This window comes from Pinus tabuliformis, chromosome 6 (assembly GCF_031772625.1).
Source record: "Pinus tabuliformis cultivar Carrire ecotype Pingquan chromosome 6, CPIR1, whole genome shotgun sequence".
In the NCBI taxonomy this organism is placed as follows: Eukaryota; Viridiplantae; Streptophyta; class Pinopsida; order Pinales; family Pinaceae; genus Pinus; species Pinus tabuliformis.
The window spans coordinates 1520172954-1520180846 of NC_142292.1; the positions used below are offsets into that span (position 1 = coordinate 1520172954).

The 7893-nt window shown below is 38.3% G+C and overlaps 1 pseudogene; it reads right to left on the bottom strand.

The window, feature by feature from the left end:
• Window positions 1–5420: 5420 nt before the first annotated feature.
• LOC149264475 (phospholipase A1-Igamma1, chloroplastic pseudogene) lies at window positions 5421–7214 on the bottom strand (annotated as a pseudogene).
• Window positions 7215–7893: the final 679 nt, after the last annotated feature.

A 7893-nucleotide genomic window follows, 5' to 3' on the forward strand; every position in this document is an offset into this window, starting at 1 on the left:
ATATTGTTCTAAAACATATTTATGAAAGAATGCAGCCAAAATTTAGAGTTTGTGGTAACCTTGATACGATTATCTTTCCTTAATAATATTTCACTTCCTAAAGAAACCATTTTCTATAAAACTATATTATTAGTCCCTGCCTGGGACTAATAGCGATCGATCGATCGTTGACCATACATTAACCGGTCCTTTGACCAAAAAAATTTCTGCACTATCAAAGTTTAACCAAAGTTTATCTCTGCAAATATCGGTGTAAGAAATTTATAACCAAAGTTGCGAATTGGAGGTCTTATTGCACGCTTCACGTGCCCCGATGTTAAAATAAATTCCGGTGTAATCTTTTTACCCAAACTTTTCATTTGATTAATTCCGGTGTAATCTTTTTACCCAAACTTTTCATTTGATTATCCGGTGTAATAGCTTTATCCAAAGTTTCCAAGCATGAGGTTTTTCAAACTTTGGTTAAAAGTTTTTTTCCAATCCAGAATGTTTACAACCATTCAATAAATACGCATGAGAATTTTCAAACTTTGGATACAAGATTTTTTCGATGAAGTAAGTTATGCAACCTCGCAATAAGACCTTCAAATTCAAACTTTGCATAGAAGTAGTTTTGGTCACCTTATTAAATAACATTAATCGAATTCACATTGCGTTAATATAGGATTGATCGAAATTAGATTTTATTATTCATTTTTGGTACAAAATTTAATTTAATTTCGCCCGTCCTAGGGACACTTGGACATGCATGCTCTATCCATTTGCCAGGCTCTTAATCCAACACTGATGGTCTTTGGAACCCGTTTAAGACAACCACTTTTTCCCCGGAACTTGAGGTTCTCCACCATTATGCCCCTTCCTCGCTAAGGTTCAGGCTCTGCAACCTTCTCCTCCGGTATGAAGAATTCACCTTGGGAATGTTATTTTCAACCGACATACAAGTGCGAAAATCGGATTATCATATTTGCCTTCGATATGTTAGCATTAGGATAAGTTTGGTACGTTTAATTCACACTATGCACTTGCAGGTTTTCTCACTTCCCTCCAAGCGATGGCGAGACCCTTACGAAAAGAGTCAGAATAGGTCTTGTGCGCTCTCCACCAGGTAACTGAGATTTCTTAATCCCTTCAATGGATTTATCCTTCTTCTGTTTGGTTATTCCACCTAGTTTTGGTATAATTAACCACCAAGGTTTGGCGACACACTGATTACAATGCCTTATCACATAGGTACTTTCTGGGTTGCTTTCTCTATTGGTAATTCATTAATTACATAGATGGTCTGCAAAGAGATAGGGTTTTTAATCGGTTCTTTCCTTGCTGGAACATGTTCGTGCTCCTTCACTTCTCGTTTGGCAACGAGTACGACACCAAACCATTCTAACAATTTCTTTTCTTTCCCGTTCTAGGTTTCACAATTTTCTCTCCTGACCAGTAAGAGGGTTTATGTTTTCTGAGCTTTTTTAGAAGAATCATATATACAAATGTATTTTTCAACCTTCTTCATATGATTAAATTACCCTCAAATCAGGAGGGATCCTTCCTCGTGGAAGCCTTTCAATCATCTGAGTGGTGCTTTTCTTACCACAGTTTGCAAGTTGATAGTTTTGAGCATTAATCTTCGAAAGGAAATTGTAATTATACGATGATTTGTTGAACAGTTGGGTTCTTATTCCGTCATATTTGCACTGAACTTTGAATTACGAATTAGTATTTATTTATTTTTCTACCCATTCCAGGTTTGTTAATTGACATGCAGTTTCCATACCTATTTGGTTTCTTCTTTTTTCCATGCCAAATTTTCTGCGGATTTATGTTAATGGAATACGTTAGTATTATTGGTGGAATTATGTTAACATAAATTTCGGTGTTATGTTATAGGTTAAATAGAAATAAGCATTGTGCCTCTCTAAATTTAGTCATGATTTCCTCTGTGCTGCGCTTGTCTCATTCCGCTGTAAAGATTGATTTCCTTTGTAGTTTCTTTTCGTGAAAAAATTTGGTTCTTATTCAAGAAGTTTGCACCAATCAAATCTCAGTTAACTTCACAGTGAATTTATGTAATTTCTCATTCCTTTTTCTAATTTTTGGATAGGTACTAGGTTACATTTTTAACATAGTTAACCCTTAGATTTCTAAGTTACCCTGTAATTTCCTTTTTAGTACGTACCTAGCTGTGATTGGCACCTAGTTTATCCAGGATCCACTCACTTCCCTTATGGTGCTATTAAAAGATTCTATTTGGTTATGGACTACCCCTAGCAAGCTTTATGCTTGCGATCCACTCACTTCCCTTAAGGTGCTATTAAAAGATTGTGCGATCCACTCACTTCCCTTAAGGTGCTATTAAAAGATTGTATTTGGATATGGACTACCCCTAGCCATCCAACCAGAATTCCAATTATCCACTATGAATCTCCTTCTATAAATGATGTTAAAATGCCATTGATTTTTAGGCCAAACTAACATAAAAGTAGTACTCACGCTTATACTATTCCTACAATATCTATACATATTCATTGGACCTTCTAAGTAAGATTGTACTTCTAGATTCTATAAACATTTAAAAATATTTCTTTTCAAATATGAACAAAAATTAGAAATACGCATCATGTCTTCTTTGCTAATATCTTCTTTTATAGTCCTTTTCTTTGTTGCAATTAACACATAGATAAAACAAAGTACTCTTCTAATCAGAAGAATAAGAATCTTGTAGAGATACTTATATGTTCCCTGACTGTACTATAAAAGAATTCCACTAGGAAGATCTCTATGCCCAACCACGACACTGGCAATGGCATTCAGTCTCCCCCGAGGTTCTTCCTCTCCACACAGTTTGAAAAATCCTATATTGGATGTAGCATGTTCCCAAACCTTAGGACTGTATGAGTCTAGTCTACTACTGTACTCTCAAGGATTGGTCCAATGGTTTCACTCGCTTTAAGTCCAGCTCAAGAACGCCTCAGTATGGCAGTGTCTTGTTCAAGGTATTAGCTCCATTTCTAACTTCTCTTTCTATCCTCTAGCCTTCACCTACTATCCTTGGATTTTGTCCTCTGAGATGGGTTTTCTTGGATTTTGTCCTCTGAGATGGGTTTTTTTTCATCTTTAGGAAGAGAGAAACTGATAATTGTCTCTAGCCGTATCGAGGGTTAAAGATTCCCTTTAATTTTTCTTTTATTTATTATTGGTCCATGTCATATCATCATTCCTTCATTTTCGATTTTTATATATTTTGTTTTAATACAAAATTTCCTACTATACCTCTTCCGCCAGGTCATAAGTTACTAAGTCATGTAAAGTAAAATTCAATTAACAGTAAAACAAATATTCATAGCACTCGTGTGTCACATCTTCTCCCCCTCATGTGAATTATCATCCTTAGTTTTCAATCCAGTCTTTTGGAACATATCAAGGTACCTCATCCTCTGAGGTGGCCTCTTTTGGGCTGAAGTGCTTCCATTACACTTTTAACACTTTAACCTCGATGATACTTTTAACACTTTAACCTCGATGATAGCTCACCTCCGTAGCATTGTTTCTCTTTGTTCGTGAATACACAGAGGCTCTACACGAAATTCTTTTTCTGGTTCGATTTGCATTTCAATGATCACCTGTCATTAGTTCATGCTGAGTATAAAATTACAACATACAATTTTACCTGTACATGTTGCCAATTAATCACGTGCCTAGGATCATATATATATATTCCTTTAACAAGGAAACATGAAAGACAATATATATGACCCGGTAGTGCAAATTTATATGCTACAAGTTTGACTATTTCGAGGATCTAAAAGGATCCACAATATCAGGGTGCTAAATTTTCACAACTACCCCATCATAAAGTACTCTCTCTAGGCTTAACTCAGATGTAAACATGATCTCTTACACAGAATTCCCGGTAGGTCCTTTTTTTGTAAGCATAAGTCTTTTTTCTATCTTGGGTTGCTTTCAAATTTTGTCATACCTTCCTCACTGTGTGGTCCATTTTGAGTTAGCATGTCAAATCCTATTACCAATCTATCCTCAAGGTTGTTCTAGTTAATGGGTATCCCTGTATCCTTTTCCGTACAATACTTCAAAAGGACTCATTCTCAATTAACTAATGACAGGTGATAGTTAACTCGCTCTGTTTTCCCATCGTTTTGAAGGTGGTATGCCGTGCTAAATTGAATTTGGGTATAAAAACTACTTATTAAAAAATAATAAAAAAAAATTATATATCACAAATATTATATAAAATTTCCAAAATAAAAAAAATATATATCTAATTCGCCATAATTACACTTATATAAAAATAAAAGTTCATCACTCTTTCAAATGAATATATATCTAATTCGCCATAATTACACTTATATAAAAATAAAAGTTCATCACTCTTTCTCTTTCATTTGAAGAGTACACCCATGTTCATTTTGAAATATTAAATTATATAATTTGTATTTAATAATTAAACTTGTTTTATTACACATTCAAGTGAATTATGGGATTGTGTGATTGTTTTTTTGAAATATTAAATTATATAATTTTTATTTAATAATTAAACTTGTTTTATTACACATTCAAGTGAATTATGCGATTGTGTGATGCAGCAAGATCTTTCAATGCCATGCAGACAACAAGATCTTTCAGGTAAGGTAGCAAGTTTGCACAGAGCAGAAAGTTTAGACATGTTGCACAGAACGTTTGTATTGTGTTGTTGTGGCAAACCCCGACAGGGACTACCGGCTGCATGCAGCACTTGTTTTAATTATATTTATACTAAAAATATAAAAATTAACTTATATAAAAATAATAGTTTGATGTTTTAATTTTAAAAAACAAATAAACATTTTATTTTGTTCTCATCACTAATATACCCCCACATACATATATATATATATAACATTATACAATAATAAATTTAATATACAATATGTGTCATTAACATCCTACAATTGGTCTCATCAATAAGAACTCTATTGCTATCGACTTACGACTGTGTTCAATATATCCAATCAATAGATTTCTAAGCTGTAGGGCTTGAGAAATGTATTTCCAATTGTTCCCCATATGGATTCTATTGATAAAATTCTATTATGGGATACAGACCTAAGGTCTTAACCTATTAAGCGTTTTGAAATTTGTTGACGAATATTTTCATTTTATTTATTTTCAAACATCAAAATCTCTATTTTGATATAATATACTTCCAAATCATTATAACACTTACAGCACAGGGTTCTCATTATATGGTTGTTTAGTTTATCTCGCTGACTTGATGACGGATTTATCCCTTCCTACTTTACTATTTACACAATTCCCTTCCCTTTTGAACTTGACAATACAAGGTCAGATTCGAGAGAGAGATCAGTTTCTGCGTTAGAAAACCCTTGTTTTTTTTAAATTCAACAATAAAGGATCCAGAATCAATAGTAAGTAACTGTATTTGCGATTACCGAATCAGGGTGGATTTTTCCCTTAATAAGGCTTTGAAGCGGTTTGAAAGCTAAATAAACTCTGCGACACTACACTGCAGATGCCCGATGGCCAATATTAACGGTGATCGAGTGACTCGTGGTGATCTGTATGCGACTCTTCGATGATTCTGCTTCTCTCGGGCTGAACCCACCGACCCTCGGAGTTCTTGATCAATCCTTTGTTAGAGTCTTGTTTCCAGAAGGGAGGAACTAGGTAGTCGTCCTTCAGGAAATCGCACGCCTTATTCACCAGAGCCGGATCGCGGCGAGAAGACAGATAGAAGCGCTGCCCTCGCCCATGGTATCCGTCCAGCAGGTGGAGATAAGCCTCCAGATTATGAAAGCACGACGGATCATTCGTGGGCTTCAGGAACGGAGAATGCATGTGATCAAGAGCCAGCTCCACCCCAGCGTGACAGTAACTCCACGGAAGCTTATGGATCCACCGCTTCATCATCTGCAACTTTTCGTTGAACAGAATCCCGGGGACCTTCGGCACACTGTCGTGTACATTCACCACTCTCAGAAACTTGAGTCCCAGCTCCTCGCATCGATCCTTGAATGCTGCGTTGCCCACCCTCGGCCCTGCGAACGAGAACACCGTTGTCGGAATCGACTCCACCTGATCGCCGTTCCCCGAGCGGTTCAACCCCAACTCTGCGATATCGTATGCGCTAAGCATCGCGAGCGCGCTCCCCAGGCTGTGGCCCGTGATCGTTATGCTCAACTTCTCGCCCCTGTATTTCTGCAGCAGACGCCTCAACTCCGAGAGGACTTGATCCCGTGCGCTGCTTTTACAAAACCGGCAGTCGTGTTCCCTGGCCGTATACAGATTCAGGAATCCCGCCTCCACCTTCACGTCAGGATGGGGATGCACGTTGTTCAATTCCGCGGGTCTCAGATAATCCATGAGGTCCGCGATCCACTCCAGATTCGTCACTGTTCCTCTCCACGCGATTACGATATCTCGCCGCCCGAGCCTTTTGATCTCGTCCTCGTCCGTGGCCACGGCTATGAAGCCCATCCAGTTGGCGTGAGTACTCCACGTCTTCTGCACTTGAGGCTTCTGGAAAACCCCAGGGAGATTGATGTTGGAAGTGGCATAGAGATACTTGGTCACTTCGTAGCCGTAATCGGACATCCCAACGCCATGGAAGAGCTGCCTGAAATGATACTTGCAGCTACCACAGTATTTGGAGAAGGGGTCGAAGTCGAAAGCTTCATAACAAGCCTGGGCGAACTCTCCATACCTGATGATTTCCTTTCGCAATATGCCGTCCATGGGATCAAGCAGTCCTTCCCAGTTTTTGGCCCCCTGGATCTCCCCCCATATGTCTGCCAGTTCTCTCTTGGGCGTCGACGCCTTAGAGATCTTTGTCTCGTTTCTCTCTTCGATGTGTGGTGCGTCCAGCGTGGTTGTCAGGGACTCAACTGCCCCACTTCTGATGGGCAGCGCCCTTCTTTTGATGGCTGTCGGGTCGCGACGACAACGAGTCTGCTTCCTGAAACGATTAACTGGATGCTGATCACGCAAAACTAGCGTATGCAGGGTGTCCGCGGAGTGCGATGGATAAAGCTGGGTATGGCAGCGTAACATTCCAAGATTCGAAACCTTAGAAATCCCGGAAGCGGAAGGTAAAGCCGCAAGGAAAGAGGTTGTAAGCAATGCCGGGGAATCCATGGTTGCAACCGAAGAACAGATGTTTGAAGAGGAGCAGCAGCAGAAAAGAAAACCAAGGAATGGAATGGAATGGGAAGACAGGGTTGAGGAACCAGCTGATTTATTCTACACATCGCCGCGTTGGGACGTTGATTTCTAAACACGAGATTTGCGTGTATGTCAAAACTTAACCAGTTCGGGTCATCGTATTATAAAGCACGGACTATATCGTTTTGATTTGTCCTAGAATTTGATTTCGCCTGGAATCTCATCTACTTTTGACCATCCTCCTATACATTACGCGGCATCAAGCAGCGTATCTCTGTCAGGCCGGCCCACAAATTACCCTTAAAACGCAAGCGTTTGTAAAGTAATTTCTGACCTTGGCGTCCCAAATTTACGTAGGTTAACAAAAGGTATTTACTTGAGGTGTATATTATTTGGTTGGTTTGGATTTCAATCGGGAGTTCAGAATGAAATTACCAGTGGAAAATTAGAATTCAACAAAATCCTCATATATTTTAAATTATATCAGTGAACTTTGAAATTGAAATTGATGATTATTTTACCATAAAGGTTAATTAATCGGTTCACCGCAATTCAATCAACACGTCGCGCACGAATATATTTCACATCTCTTTCATTTCTAAACACGAGATTTGCGTGTATGTCAAAACTTAAGCAGTTCGGGTCATCGTATATCGTTTTGATTTGTCCTAGAATTTCATCTACTTTTGATTTCTCCTCACCTGGAATCTCATCTACTTTTGA